Consider the following 16,816-nt stretch of genomic DNA (forward strand, 5'->3'; position numbering starts at 1 on the left):
GTAAAACTTAAAAACGTTCTGTTATTTTTTCGGGATTCTGTCACTCTTGATATATACGTGTAAAGAACTCATTTTAACTCGAAGTGTTTGAAGAAACTACACACACAATCTAAGGAAGCTAAGTTTAGGAAACTTGCGGAACCAATTAAAAAGACTGAACGAAATCATACCTGCGCTTTTTGCGAGTTTCTTCCAGGCCAGGGCATCATCCCGAACTCCCAGAATGCCTTGCTAATGACGAAACCGCGCCATGTGCGTTTTAATAGGTACGTCCAAATGAATCCAAATCCGCTTTTTACCCATCTAAAACCATCTAATTCTCCACATCACTTTGTAGAATTGATAATCCCTATGTGTAGCGTCCTAATAATAATCACAGTTTAGTCCTTAGGGCGGTTATGTGAAAGTTACAGTCCACTGAAGTTTGACATCTCGGAGCGTGCGTATCCTGAAGATGTTCTCGCATGCATGGACACTGTGCAAATGCCAACTATCGGATAGTGTTGTATTGTATTTTGTATGGAGACGCTATGCGTCATGCAACTCTCATATTTTATAATTGGTGGCGCCTTGTGCAGTCGGTGATAACGGGAGCTGCATCACGTTTTATTGGTTGGTTTGAAGCTTTTCCTGCTTATGAACGCAACAGTAGAAATCTGACTTTTCTCTCTAATTACAATTCTAGATATCGGTATGGAGATACACGGCTAGAACAATCTTCAGGTCCAGGTAGGCCTATGCATGTAGGACTATACATTGCAGCCTTAGTCCTACTTGGTTACAGCTCTGTGTGTTGAGGGCACTGCTCTGCCTCCCCCCCCCCCCCCCCCCCGTTTAGCATCTAGAACAACTTCTGTTTCTCAGCATCTGGTGTCAACTCACTGATAGTAGGCCAACACCAACTACAATGATTTTCTCCTTGTATCTACATTAGCGGTAACTCCCATCTGTCGAGTTAAATTTCTATGAAGTTTTCTAACTAGATTCGGTGGGATAAATATGCTAAGAAAAGGACACCCAGCCTTCACTGATGATGTACCCTATCATGCCTAAAGTAACCCAAGCCCCTTGGAAATCTAACTGTATCCAGGTAACGGCACTTTTTGTGATGAAATTCGTTGCATTATTTTTATTGCTCCCCTTTCTGGAGGCATATTTTCATCAAAAAATTCATATAGGACTCCACACGTAGTAGAGTATAATAGTCATCCTGGAATGCATACTCTTCAGGCTTAGTGAACAGAGATTGTTGCATCTTTCCAAGCTTGTATGTTTGAAGTAATTTCCACCAAAGAAATAAGAGTGGGGAGTAAATAGGGCTACATGTTTTAGTAAAATGTAGCTTTGAAGACCTTTTATAGGACGTTTTGGTAAATGATGGTCAGATTGATATCTCACATTGATCATTCTTACTCCTTCTTTCAGCGAGCTGTGATGGAAAGTTGCAGCTTATATCAGTACCATATCGTATGGCAAGGTGGCAGCACCAACCAGATGAGGTCTGTATCTTATCGAAAATTTATTGTATTCTTCCAAGCTTTTGAGTTATTGTGAAAGTTCGATATTCAGGAGTAGATAATTATTGATATGATGTGTTAAGAAGGATAATCCTTCGAATATATACAAAATATGCTTGGTTATATAATGAGAATCTCATGGGAAACAAATTCTGCTTCAGTTTTCAACTATTCAAGAACTGTCTCGAAAGAGAAAGTTCTAGTACTACTCTTAGGTCAGAAAGGACCTGACTATGCAAATATGAAATCGTTTTTCAATGGCGATATATAACACTTGAAGCTTTCATTCATTTCAACAAGTTAAATTGGCATGTCATCACGGAGTGTCAGCAAGCCCTAAGGCTTTGTTATGATGATTTTTGAGGATTGTGAAAATTTGCCCTCCAGGCATTCTCAAATTGCGATAACAGCCATGATTTGTATGAAAAACGTGATGATGAAACATTGGATGATCATTTTTCTTCTTATTCCGGTTTCTTCTTTTCAGGTTTTATTTCAATTACTGTGCTGTGACAGAAATCAACTTTAGAACGAATACAAGTCTTCAAGAGTTGAAGTCACTCAATCAACTTCAGGTCATTGTGAGTAAAAACACATTTTCTGCCGTGAAGGTTTTTGCGATAAAAGTTTCATCTGAATATCACATGGTTTTCTATTGCACCCTTCGGGTATGCATTGAAAGGATTTGGTATTCAGACCCGTGCCACTTGCCATTATTTTTCAGATAGTAGGGCCCCCAAAAATCTGCAAATTGGAGCATTAGCACCAAAATTCAATTTCAAGACAGGGAGTTTATCCATAATAAAAACAGAATTTTGTGTTTTTTGGTTAAAAAAAGCAGATTTTCAATGGGTCTTTTGGGATTTAGGTATTTATTTACAGAATTTGCAAAATCAAGAAAATAAAAAAGATTTTCATAAAACCGATTTTTGGGGCCCCAAGATAACTTTAACCCTTTAGCTCCTGTTCCGTCCGTAGCCGCCCGAGCCTGATCTCACTATACCGCCCGTAGCCACCCGTGTTTAAAACTCCCGCCCTACAATATCAAGGCGGCCGAGAAGTCAAGTAACACCACTGGGGCGATGCTTAGAGTGTGATCTTCATAATAAAACTTGTTCCTAGATGGGTTGCTGTACATTTTACCGAGTAATACAGGGCTATAGCGAATTGGCGAGTCAGCCTCCTGACCCCATTCATGTATTCATGTACAAGGAGACTGCCGGGTTGTGTTTTTCGATCGATATAAGGTTGGATTATCGTACATTAGGGTTTCTTTATGGATTTTTTATTAGGTAGGAACTTCCTTGGTGTGATGGTAGCTTGTGGCGATATGCCCAGACAAATTTTTTTTTCTCGCGATATGACCTACTTTCTGGCCTCCAGGCGGCCATCTTGGAAATGGGTGTACGTAGACTGACAAAATTTTTATGGTGGGTGTATCTAACAAGGTTAAATGACATATCACTCGGGTTTTTGATTTGACCTACTTTTCAAGGTCACAGAGGTCAAAGTTAACTAAATCACCGATAGGTGGCACGTTTCGTTTCTATTTGAGCTACAAGGTTGTAAACTTGTGAGGACATTTATCTAGGGACCCTCTATCCTACCTCAAAAATTTTTTAGCTCGAACTTCTAATATGGTCGCCAGGCGGCCATCTTGAAAATTAAACAAAGTGGGATTGCAACCAAATTTCATGTCATTGTATATCTATGTAGTCACTATAAAATCCTTGATTTTCAGTCAAATCTACCTACCAATATGGCCGCCAGGTGGCCATCTTGAAAATTCAACAAAGTCCTATTACCCAGAAACTCATAAGCAGATTGCAACCAAACTTCATGTGATTATGTATCTATGTACTCTTATCAATATCCCTAATTTTCAGTCAAATCCCAAGACAAATATGGCCACCAGGCCGCCATCTTGAAAATCCAACGAAGTCCTAGTACTCTTAAACCGCTGAACAGATGTCAACCAATTTCAATGTGACATGTGCACTCTTCAATAACCCTGAAATTCAGTCAACTTTATAACCAAAATGCTATACTTAGATGGTACCGGTTATTTTCGTTGGTGCTATTGAGCCGAGAAGAATAATATTATTCAATGGAATCAAAACTAGTGAAACTAGCCTGAAACTGTTCTCCCCATGTCCATTGCAAATGCCATGCATTACATTACTCGAGGTGAGCACATGGTCCCTGGACCATTTCATTTTCAACTTTTGGTATCTCTTTTGCCAAAAGTCTATACACTATAGGAATACCTGGAAATCTTCAGGGAGATGCTGGAAAAAAAATTGTAGACCCGCAGGAGCTAAAGGGTTAAGCAGCTGTTCTATATACACGCTTCACTTTCTTTTTTGAGTTCACATGTAAATATGTTGGTGAATTGCAGGCTTTTCAATGACATTATTTTTGACAACCCGTTTTCATTAATTTGGGCTTAATTCACTGTTGTTTCATTGCTTTTGCACCAAACATCTGTCTTTGTCCCAAATATTGGTATTTTTTTCAATCATTAGACTAATTTGATATCTGAACCTCCAGAAAACACTTAAAGAGAATCCAACCCACCCTGATTTATTTTCTTTGTTCCCCTTAATTTGGGCACGCACACCTTAAAACAGTGTGTATTTAGTGTTATTGAGAGGCCTGGATTTTCATTCTGCTGTGAGAAGTCTTTTTAGCACAAATGTGTGAGCTTATATCATCACGTGTTGTTCGGTGTTCGCCTTCCGCACTATCCGCCGTCTGACAAGAATGGTCATACATTTGCGCACCATTGACTCAAAAAAGTTGGAACTTGCTGCATGGATATCCAATGACAAAATGACTTGACGTACAAAAACAGTGGTGTGTTGACAACTTAAAAAAAAGAAATTCATAGCACAATTTGTTGGTAAAGTTGCTTTGTCATAATTGATCAACTGCTGTATAAAACATAACGAAAACTTGGAATAGCAACGTTAGATCTGCAAGCTAGATTGCATTTCTGCATCAAACCATTTGCGCTGTAATTTTCTCCAGTAATTTTTATGGTAAACTGCAAAACATGATTATAACACTTCCCATTTGTTAATTAATGTGTATCCTAGCTACCATTACCATATTTCATGGCAATTATCACAAACTGTTTCATTATAAATTATTTTTAACAGGAAAATATGGTCCAGTGTGGCTAAAACCAACAATTGCAAACAGTTGCACCGATAACTTTACGATAAAAGATTGTGAAATATTGTTTCATGTTTGCTAACTGGGTGACTTTGTGTGTTCATGGCGTTTAAATTTATTGCTTTTCAACTGGCGACAAATTAATCTCAACACGTTTGATAAGAGGGTTGGAGTTGGTCATTTCTTGGCATCAGTTTCAATTTGGTTTAGTGTAAAGAAATTGTGTTATTACTCTAATCAAATCAAATCAAAATTTTTTGTTCTATGAAATTTACAGAGACAGCAGTGTGACAAAATACATATAAGTTATATTTAAAAAAAACTTTAGTTACAATACAAAAGAGTCTATACATAAATACTTAACACGATTAATAAGGCTAGAAAATTGATTAACAAATCTTATGTCAGTGTAATTAAAACATCTTTCCAATAAAAAAAATGAGTTTTGATGATTGTTTGTGGCTCAGCACTTGACATCACAGAAATGAAATCAAACTGAGTTCATTGAACTGAACTTAAATTACTAAAAAAATAAATAAATACATAAAACGATTAATAAGGCTAGAAAATTGATTAACAAATCTTATGTCGGTGTAATTAAAACATCTTTCCAATACAAAACTGATGATTGTTTGTTGGCTCAGCACTTGACATCACAGAAATAAAATCAAAGTTAGTTAATTGAACTGAACTTAAATCACTAAAAAAACGCAACTCATCTCTGTGACACCATCTCCGTGACGCCAACCCCATTCTGCACATAACATTGGAATGTAAGGTTCTTGGCCGTAGCCTAACGTGAAATTACCGGTAAGTGTTGACTACAATCCCCATAATCGTTAAAAATATTCGTCTTTTAAGGGTTCGATTTTCCGCTTTTGTCTTCATTCATTCATTTTGTATCAGATCTCCCATCATAGGTCGTATGTAGGCCATGCTAGATTATTCTGATGGGAATTCCCTCTCAGATTCTATACAGTGGTTCCCATCATAGGTCGTATGTAGGCCATGATAGATTATTCTGATGGGAATTCACTCTCAGATTCTATACAGTGGTTCCCATCATAGTGCGTATGAATAAACATTGATGTGTGAAGCCATTAGAGCAACAGCCTACAAAATTTTGAGAAATAAGAATAGTACACCAATTCCAATAAAAGTTCTGTGATGGCCCGTCAGCATGACAGACTCAATCATAGAATCTATGATAGGCCCATGGTAGATTTGACAGTGTTATTCCATGATAGCGAATCTATGACGGGCCACCAAAAGATAAGAAATGATGATTATCATCTGTCATATATTCATATTTGCCTTTGCCTATTGTCTTCATGATTTCTATATGCTTTAGTTAGAATTACATCATGCTGAATTCATTATTTCCATTTCAGATCACATGCATCAAAAAAAAGTGATGCGAAGTTACAGAATTTAGCATTTTTAAGTTGATTGAAAAAGGTCGGACATACATGTATTCTCCAAGAACTGAGATATTACAGAATTTCGCATTTTTTAGTTGATGGAAAAGGGTCGGACATACATGTATTCTCCAAGAACTGAGATAAGTATTGGGCACACAGCCCTAATCTTCTTCACAGTGTCAATGATACAAACCTATTACAGGATATAATCGTACTAGCTCAAACTTGATTGGTCGAAATTATTTTCAAATGCTTCAGTTACTGATACATCATTCTTCATTCATTATTTCCATTTCAGTGCAATTGAAAAAAGCTCAAGAAAAACAATAAAATTTAGCATGATGATTTACACGGCAAAGATCTATAAGGATTATGATGCTACTATGATGATAATGATGATGAAGAAGTTGCTTGAAAAAGATTGACATATTCTTCAAGAACTGAGATAAGTATTGGGCACACATCCTTACGTTTTTTAACAGTGGGCCTTCTAATGTTAATCGTACTAGCTCAAGCTTGATTGGTCGAAATGATTTTTAAATGCTTCAGTTACTGATACATCATTCTTGATTCACTATTTCCATTTCAGTGCACTTGAAAAAAGCTAATGAAAACAACAGAATTAACCATAAGGATTATGATGCTATGATGATGATGATGATGAAGTTGCTTGAAAAAGATTGGACATATTCTTCAAGAACTGAGATAAGTATTGGGGACACAGCCTTATTTTAGTTTAACAGTGATTCATGTACGGTTCTATGATACAAACCCATTACAGGGTGTAACAAAAAATACTAGACCTTCTATTGTTTATCGCACTAGCTCGAGCTGGATTGGTATAAATGGTCAGTTCACATTGGGTGAAACTGCCTTGTGAGTTGTTTTCACAAAGGTAAAGATGTTACGAACTTTCTGTATACTAAATTCTAATTTTCTATTTCAGTGCTCTTGAGAAGAACACACGAGAAATGGCAGAATGTAACATGCTGAAGTAATGGGGCTGGCTGGCCCCAATTCGTGGATAGCTTATGCTCTCTGTAGAGCTATGAGTTTGTTTCGTCTATTGATCTTCCTACTAGTTCATGCTGGATTGTTCTTAATGGTTAGTTCACATCGGTTGAAATTTGTAGTTTTGAGAAAATGTTTTGGGCGCGTTTCAGCGCATCTGGTGCCCCGACCATGAAAAGTGTGAGGGGGTGGTGTAGGCTGATTGTCCTTTTCTCTATGAAAGGTTATCGAGGTCCTTGAAAATGCCACTTGAACGTTCTGATGCACTGGGATGGGATATCGGTGCTTCCCTATTGAAAATCTGATAGTCCTTCAGGAATTCCTTTGTGTAGATTGTAAAATTAAGAGTTAAGGCTGCAGCTTTGACTTTCAGTGACCTTTTTGACAAGACTAAAATAAAAGTATCGTATTGCTTCTTTTTGATTGAAATGGTCTTTGGCAAGTTTGAGAACATTGGCCAGCTGCTTGTTTGTGCTCTACTATGCTACTTGTTCGAAGGAAACATGATAACTCGTCTGCTTGGTATCAGTAGGGACTACCGCAAATAAAAAAGCTATTGAGAACATTTGCAAACCAAAACTAAGAGCATTTTTCGAGTGGACAAATACTCCATGGAAATTACTTTGACAAATTGCTTTGACAACTTTGCATTTTGACTTGTTGATACTTAATTGAATGGTCTGATTATGATTTTATGACAGGTTATTCACCTCTTTCTCAATGACCCCCCTAAGTACATAAGAATATCGATTTATACTGAAACACAAAGATATTCTTTCAAAAAAGCCAGTTATAAGCGTCTCAATCACTGTTATCTTTAAAAAGACTAGAGATTGAAAGAACTTTAGAATTCTGATCAGTCTCTAGAAACCAGTGTGCTAATTGCCTCTGAAAATTACTTCGATTAATTAGCTGGCTCCTGCACCCGGCTTTCTGATCGCTTTTTCTCCTTAAAGTCATATTACATCAAAGTCCACTCTATAGCTCATTAAGCCGCGTAATATCGAGATTTCTTCTCCGCTAATATGCGGAGTCGAAAGTTAATGAATCTGAAGCCTCCGACGCTATGGTTCTTACCTCAAATTTGAAAAAGCTATTCATTCGGATCTCTGCGGAATTGATTTTTACATTCATAACGATTTCATAAGCACCAGAAGATTTAAATGGTTCGCACAAATCACGACCGGGTAAGTGCGTGGCTGACTGCTGTCATGAGCTCGCCAGCGATTTTGAATAGCTTGGAGACATTGATTTATATAGTGGTTATTACAACTAATAAACTGTTAATCCATGACTTAATAATATTTCATATGAAAAGATATTTTTGAGGTGGCTTTGTGTGTGATTTCAATCATCCCGGGCGGCCGTTTCAAAACGAATAATCGTTACGGATGATGGACGCCATTACACAAGTTCCATGTAAATTTGAATGTAATGATGTGGGATTTTGACATGAATGGAAGTCACTCGCAGAATCTTTTTTACTCTTAGCCTTGCCGGAGGTTCGTGGTTTTCATTATTGCATGTCAGTGTTCAATGAACTATTTTTCTGCGTTCATTCAATGTTCATTCAATTCGTTGCAGCATGTATTTGGTGAAAGTGATTTAAATGAAATTCGGGGAAGAAAGGTTGCTGGTGATTGTCGGTGATTAATTTCAGTGATGGATCCATAACATCGAACTAGCGACATGTTGAGAATATGTGTGGGCATGTTTAATATGTAAGCTTGATAAGAGTTTATCCTCAAATAATTATTTGGGTACCTCAAGAGCCATTTAAAATACCAGTGACACGAGTAGAAAATGATGTTGTCGGGTGATATCTGAGAGTATGTGTTTCTGGCCCTCATATCTGTTTTTAGTTGGGCAGTTGGGTTCGAAGAAGGAATTGGGATTTGAGGACCAACATTAGTATTGGTTCTCCAAAAATGTTGTGAGGGTCTCACTGCAGGGGTTATCAAACAAGTCTAGGCCTCTGGAAGGATGTTAATAAAAACAAAAGTATTCATAAAATATTCTTATTGCGTGTAAAATCTGGACCCCAATCGATCATTTTAGGTGACTTGGCCAAGTGGTGAAGCCATCCATTTCTAGCAGTTATTTGTTTCGACTTCAAAAAAGAAAAGGAAAAAATAACTCATGATGATTAACTTAGCAATAATAAAACTTTAATTATCACCCACAGGGTTAACACATTATCAAATCAATTTAATGATTGTTACATTTCTTCTTTATCTTAAACCATCTTGTAAGTGACTTCAAGCTGAAGTCGTATTGACGATGAATTATCGAGTGCTGACTTTCAATTCACGACAGCACGTTTCGACTCCACCCAACTCTATTCATAATACCACGCCAGCGCTGAAGCATCCCTCAAATCGAATCCAGCGAGTTGAAAACTTCTTCTGTAAGAACTAACTGACGGTTTATTTCATGTGAATACAATTTTAGTGTTCTTATTGGCGACTGTATGGATACTCATGGTAAATGGCGATTCTGTAACCATGGTGACCGATGTGTGGGCATCATTATGTAGCCTTGATTAGCGCGGTAGCCACTGTATGTGGCTACTGCGACCTATCCACACGTCCAGGACATGATCACGAGGTATTTTTTTTCTCAAGAAAATCACCCAACATTGCCTCAAGAAATCAATTTACCTAACAAACTGAGGCAAGTTGTCCATTTTGTAAAACCGCCACCTGAAATTTTTTGTTGCGTTTTTTACGCATCGGACAAAGTTTGTCATGAATATTGCATATGGTGTTGATGAAAAAAGATAGCTCCTGGTTATGCACTTTAAGCTCGTTATTACATGGAACTCGTATTGAGCTACAAGATGAATCACCCGTTTCTCAATTCACATTGGAACACGCTACCTGTCATGTTAGGAAGTGGTCAAAATGTAGCCAGTGGCTTTCATTTTTTTCATCAGAGAATTCGCCTGTACGAGGCAGTGTATAGTTGGAACCTAGCAATCACGACTGTTTTGTAGATATTATGATAAAACCTCACATCCTTGGAAAATTTATCCTTCAAGAAAAAAAAGGAAAAACTTTTTTGACCAAATGGTGAATATAACCACATGAAGAAGTAGAAATAAATAAAAATATGATTCCTTACAACAAACCCTACATGACCTGTTTTATTGTCGGATTCGTATTCCGTTCATCTCTTCTTTAGGCCTATAGGACAGCATCTCTATAAAAAGCATTGTAATAGAATGTTTGAATATCTTGAAGATTTTATTCTTTTAAGAGTATTTAGCGAATTCCAAAACAAAAAAGTTGTGAAAACTTGGCACTTTACAGTGCTCTGAGTCTTTCCTCATGAGTTGACCTTTGTCATGAGGTGGACACCTATTATCTTTTCCAAGGACATTGATTAGCATTGTTCCCTTTATTTTCAAAGTTAACGTCAGACATAAAACAAATACATTGCCTCCAATCCTTGTTAGTGCTCTATCAATCTTAAAACTTCGTGTATCTAATGGTATCTTGATTCGAATGCAGGGCATCTCATTGGCCGAAATGTAATAAATGACTTTGGGGGTAATGACCATTAACCCGCAGTCCCAGAGGCACCAATTAGGTGTGAGGAGAAATTTTGTTTTATTTGCTTCATTATGAACTTTAGCCAAGTTGGACATGTTGGAATAGGCGATAGACACGATTCCTCGGACCCATATGGGATGGGGGAATTATATCACTGGCTAGTTCGTGCGTGAAGGATGCAGTCCCATTGGTCATTTGAGAAGGTGTAAATCGATTCTGGCTGGCCGGATGACAGAGCTTTGGCACTTTCGCTGAATACATGAGCACTGTGACTGTTTCATGTCAAAACTTGTGTAATGTTGTTAAGTTTGCCGTTGACCAGATGTGGCCATGTGACAAGAGTGGCGAATCATAGATAAAAATTAAATTTGTCGTTGTTGATAAAATCTATTATTACTCATCATTGCTTGGTCAAGGTTTGAAGGCCGTTTATTGTAACATGGTGGCTAGCAACCAGATGGCCATAAGTCTTACTTATCGGTAGCGTAAGTTTACCGTCAGTGTTCTGTTGGCTCGAAGATAATTTGTCTCTTTTAATGAGTTTCCCTTGAGCATGACTAGATGGCTCAACCTAAGCAAGAAGTGAAAGATTTAGCAAAATTTGACTTGCAAGAGTGCTTCATGTCTCTATGAATGAAGCAAAAATATTCAGTAGAGCAATTGGATTAAAAGTCAATTGTGCCAGCAAATGTTGTCTGAATGCTTAGTCACATCTCATGATCTCAACTGGTCATTTTGCTCTACTTTTATGCGCTCAGCTAACGTAATTGGCTTTCAACTCTTTACTTAGCCAAAGTATATGGCTTCGGCGGACATCATTTGTTAGATTAGTATCTTGTCCTGTCTGCTACTTGTATCACAGCCAGCATCGCTTATTTTAGAAATAAATTTCAGGGGATCAAAGAGCGATGGCCGGTGCGATCAGTTTCCATGTTTATTTCATTGTTGGATCATCAAATAATAATTGCGTCATAAATAAGATTGAAAAGTCCATGTCATCCATTGAATACTAGTTCCATCCATCCATACATATGTATTGACGGAATAAAATGCATAACAATTCACTCAACTTTGCTTGAAATTGATTTTGCTGTCTCTGATGGTAATTTGCATGTTCTGGTGATAACATTGCTTGACCAGCAGCCAGCTTGATGGTGTGGGGGTTTATTGCCCCCTAGATTCTTGTATACCTCAATACCTTCAATTTACTCAGTATATTAATGATGATAGGTAACCAGAAGGACGACCCATCCATAAGTAATTTCATCGCATCAAGTTTCTGAGAAAGTGGACGCAGAAGTTCATCACTCCAGTCAATGGGCACTGCATGGACACTAATAACCATTTCACAAAAATGTCTTTGCTGCTAGAAAAGCCTTAAATGGGTGGGGGAAAAAATCACTGTATTCCAGCTCAAATGTCTCATTCCTGATCCTTTTTGGTCGTATTCTGGGAATGTAAGTGTTTTAAGATACTTTGGGTTTCGAAGTTTGAGATGAATTGTAACATTTTCTTCAAATGTTGCATTTTCTGTGCAAAATCATCAAAAATCAGAGTGAAATAGACTATAGAACTCAATCAAGATATAAGAGTGAAATATATGAAGTAGCAGCTGACATCAAAATATGTTGTGAGCCTTCGAACAACTTACCTCAGGAGTAGCAGTGAAACAGGTCACCTTATAGCTGTCATCAAAACCCTGAAATGTAAGATAAAAACCGATTATCAAAACTAAATTCTTGAAAATATAAAGGAGAGCGATACTTTCAATAGTGAAAATACCTTAGAACGAGATTGACCCTTTCGACATGGAGAAGGTCAAGTTGAAAAAGGGTTGGAGAACGTTTTCTGGAAATAAACCTCCATTCTGATGTAACCATATGTGTCTGTTGATGCTGAATTCTTTCCTGTCAATGAAATAGTGGATGAAAAATGATTTTTGAACCTTTGACCCCTGAATGGGGAAAAGCGTGAAACAGAGACAGCAATACTCTATTTCTGTGTACAAAATAAGCACCTATTCTAACCCGGCCGATATGTTTTGACATAATCCAGAAATGATGATGACGTTCTGTTGCAGTGACATCAACTTGGCAACGCACAATGAATCTATTCAGTCAGATACTGTCTCTGTCCTGTTTACCTTTGTTGAAAGAATGGGGACAGGGGGTGGGTGCTGAAACCCTTGTCACCTGGTCCAGCATAGTTTATGTATAAAACTTACCATACACACTTTTACATGCCCCCTGCTATTCTGGAAGCAACATTAGCATGAATTCAATTCATCGTAAGCACATGAGGTGATAGGATTCTGAACTTGTAATCACACATTCATTCACATTGTATTCAGTGGACAAGATTGCTGCTAATATGCAACACCTTTGTAATTACAGACATAAATTGAAGGGAGATGTAGTGTGATGGCCGTTATCTGTTGGGACTCTAAATTGTGGCCATTAAAACATTCTCATGGCCATTAAAAAGTGGTCAATATTTCCTCATTTTCTTGCTGAATGTCATATTGTGTATTTTCCTCTAAAATAAGCGTCCAGACTTTGATCACTTATAAAAAAAGATTATGAACAATAGCAATTTTTAATTAATTTCATTATTTCAACCTCATTAACACATTGCCAATATATTTCCACTGATTTGGCTAATCTTCCATCCCCTTATGCATGGATCTTATGAAATAAACACCACATTTTACTTTGTTTTCTAAAAAATCAATCTACTATCGCATTTCCTAGTGTTATCAATAGAGCTATCGACAATTTTTCTCTCAGATAAAAGAATGTTTATTTTGTGTCTAAAAAATCAATGTTTTGGTTCGAATATCTTAGTCTTCACACGTCGTTTGTGAAGAATCTTACACTAAACCCAGATTATCGTAAAAAGATTGAGTTCAATTCAAACCATTCATTTTCCTGTTTAAATCTCATGCACGGTTCTGGCGATTATTATTTTAGTTGCGTGGTTGCTTGTGTATGCATTGAACACTTATTGATCATTTACGATTTGACATTATGAAATAAATAGAATGTCATATCGACCGATATTGCCCTGGCTTAACCGGAATAGATCGTGATAAAATTTGTCCGGGAATAATGAAACTGGTCGAGTCTCTCTCGTAGTTGATGTTTAACATTAATGATTTTTACATGTTTGTTGTTTTCGACTAAAAACTAACACGCTGTGTTATCAGTGTCAACACTGTGAGCGGATATGGTGTATTGAAATTGTGGATAATGGCGTCCAGCACTAGAAAAGTCAATAGAAAAATAATGGAATTTGGTGATTTGAGAGGTGAAGTGTTCAATTAGTTCGAAATGGTAATTTGGTGAAGTTTGCGCAGGAAGTGTCGCGTTGACTCCATTCATAACACACTTGTTTCCTGTGGGAATAAAAATGATCATCAATGTCCTTGGGTGGCTCTAATTTTGAATAGAATAAACCTTATTAATAAGAGGGCAATGACATTTTTGACCCAGAGTGATGATATGGTTGGTATAGTAAATTGTGAACTGTGGAAGGGTACTGGGAAGTGGGACTCCCCTGCCAATCAGCTCCTGGTATGGAAACCATCACCAAGTAACCAATTGGCAATGCCTTGACCCAGAGTACCATTGTGCAAGGCAAGAACTCTTGCCTTGAGGACATTGCCCTGTAAGTGACATAAGCACCTTTAATGGCCCCATCCAAGGCCCTAATTGTTAGGAAAGGAACACTATTGTTAGAAGAGGTATTCCTAGTAGAAGAGTATGGGTCATGCAGGTTGCCATCTTCATGTAGCACCTTTAGCACAATGTAGGACCACAGAATAGCCATGTGGTAACTAGAGCAATCAACTTCTACTTCTACCCTAGTCCATCAATGCTTTGTCACTTGACAAATTTATGCCCGTTTTATTTGTACTGATTTTGCATTGGTAATTGCACGCTGAAGACTTGATTTGGTGTTAATTTTCACTGTCATTTTACTACCTTTGTCCATCTTGGTTTAAATTAAAACTGCATTAGAAGCCGTCAACAAAACTGGGATAATTTGTGATACATTTATTTGCCTCATAGACATAAAAGTGAAATGAGGCAGATGCACTTTAAAATGCACTCTGTGCTGCATATTTCACGTGGAGTTGCGAGCATTTTATTGGTAGTATAATGGCATCACATCCTCCTTTATTGGTCTTTATAATCTTAATGATAAGTCTTATTAATCAAAAGTTACAGTTGAGCACTTAAAGATATAAATGCTGGTAACTTTTAGTGCAGAACATGCTGCTAAAGAAAAAAAGTAAAGCACTTACTTACCATCTAGTAATAAGACACTACTTTGAGTAAGAAAAGCATAACTAAACATTGGTAAGTTCACTGCACTAAAGTTATGCTGGTTCACCTGGATGTTGGTGAATTTTACGCATTAACCTATCCTTTATTTCAAAAGGATCCTGCAGTGATGCAAGGCATGTGCATAACACATTGGTGCAATATGCTGATATTGGGCTCTCTCAGTATCTTGTTTGCTTCAAATTTTAAATTAGTCTCTTCTTGCATTTTGATTGAACGCTAAATCACTTTCAGGATCATATAGAGATGCGTTGAAACTGTCTGACACATTAGTGTCATATGACAGTTTTGTTGGCGTTCGGTTCAGTTTGATGTTTTCACTGCTTTCCTTCCATGACTTTCTAATGGCCTTCACACCTCAGGATGTTTCATTAAAACTTTCTTAGATGTACTCTTCATTGCAATTCTGATTACAGATTGGATGACAACACCACCAATTGATACAGAGTGCATCTATGTCTTGCCAGTGTCTCTGAACCGCTCTGAGATTTTTGTGCTTGTAGCCTTGCAGTGAAAGTATAAATAAGATCTGGTTCATTCAACCTTGGCTACCACATTTGTAAATTCCTATAAGTAACAAATAACGATATGTTCTTATCCATGAGAAACATAAATAACACATTGTTAGTCACGTGCAATAACGAAATGAAACTCTCAGGAAGAAAGACAATTTTGATTTCCACTTCCAGTGAGTTGTTAAGCACAAAGCCCCGATAAGATGGATCTGAAGAGTTCTTTCCAATCCTCCAACTTATTGCTTCAGTGTACCTATATTAAAGGTGTACCGCATAACCTGGACTGCACACTGCTGCTGCAATGCTTGAAGAGACACTGACAAAGACAAATCTTTTCAAGCAAATTTCAGAGTTCTCTTGAATGGGAGAATGAGCAGGTAGATTTCTTGCAGATTTCAAATCGGTGAATATAAGCTACTTCGTCATGAACACCGCCACTCCAATTGCTTGGGTGCATTTTCTAATTCACGCACCATTGGCTGATCATTCTTTTGAAAAAGGTGAATTCGCCTCGTTTTCTTGACACTTTCGTGTTGTGTTACTGGTTCGTGAATAGGGAGTTTAGCAACCATTGAGATTTGTCTTATTCAGATGTAACGGAGCTCCTTGCATTACAAGCAGTTTCATGCAATAAATTGTGTGGCTAAGAAACTTTGCGTGATTTCCCCCGATGCCTTGATCGATCTCAGATAAGATACGCAAAAACTTGCTAAACTTACATCGAATACTGACTCGGTGTTTAAAGGCAAAATCATCTAGCCATGCTCTAGTTATTGTCACATGAGATGAGATATACTCGGGGGGGGGGGGGGGGGGTAATTTGCATATAAACGCACATACAACTTCTCAATCCAGGAGGGACCCGATACCTTACTTTCCGATCTTTAATGAACTGCTTATGTCACTTATCCTTACTCACTTTGGGGTAGACTTGATAAAGTATTGGAATATCTTTCAAGAAACAAAAGAATTTCCTTGAGAAATATAGCATTTCTTGAGAGAAATTGTTCCTTTGAGTCTTTTGCATAAAAAATGAGTGAAAGATGCAAGCGCCGCTTGCAGCATTACAGCAACACTTTTTCCAGCAACCCTTTTGAAAATTGAGATTCCAGTCGAGAAGTTTTGTATAATGCAGCGGAAGCATTGTCATGCCCGAGGCGAGAGTTGATCTCTGTTGCTCTTGGTCAAACATGTTACATGCAATCGCTCATCTATTCATGTCAGTACCATCATGAGTTGAACAACAATGCCATGTATGGATGTACATCATTCTGC

General features: G+C 37.5%; 1 protein-coding gene across 3 annotated transcripts in view; it reads right to left on the minus strand.

Annotated features, from left to right (window-relative positions):
• The window catches only part of LOC135485905 (uncharacterized), a 124,065-nt gene that overhangs the window by 61,077 nt on the left and 46,172 nt on the right, over positions 1–16,816 (minus strand). For 2 of the 3 annotated variants that reach the window (XM_064768278.1, XM_064768277.1), the window contains exon 4: positions 12,332–12,379. The gene's annotated coding sequence lies outside the window, so the exon portion shown is untranslated. Of the gene's footprint in view, positions 1–170; positions 395–12,331; positions 12,380–16,816 lie in introns of those variants that run through there. The other variant, XM_064768280.1, reaches the window with a different exon arrangement.

Source organism: Lineus longissimus, chromosome 4, assembly GCF_910592395.1.
Source record: "Lineus longissimus chromosome 4, tnLinLong1.2, whole genome shotgun sequence".
In the NCBI taxonomy this organism is placed as follows: Eukaryota; Metazoa; Nemertea; class Pilidiophora; order Heteronemertea; family Lineidae; genus Lineus; species Lineus longissimus.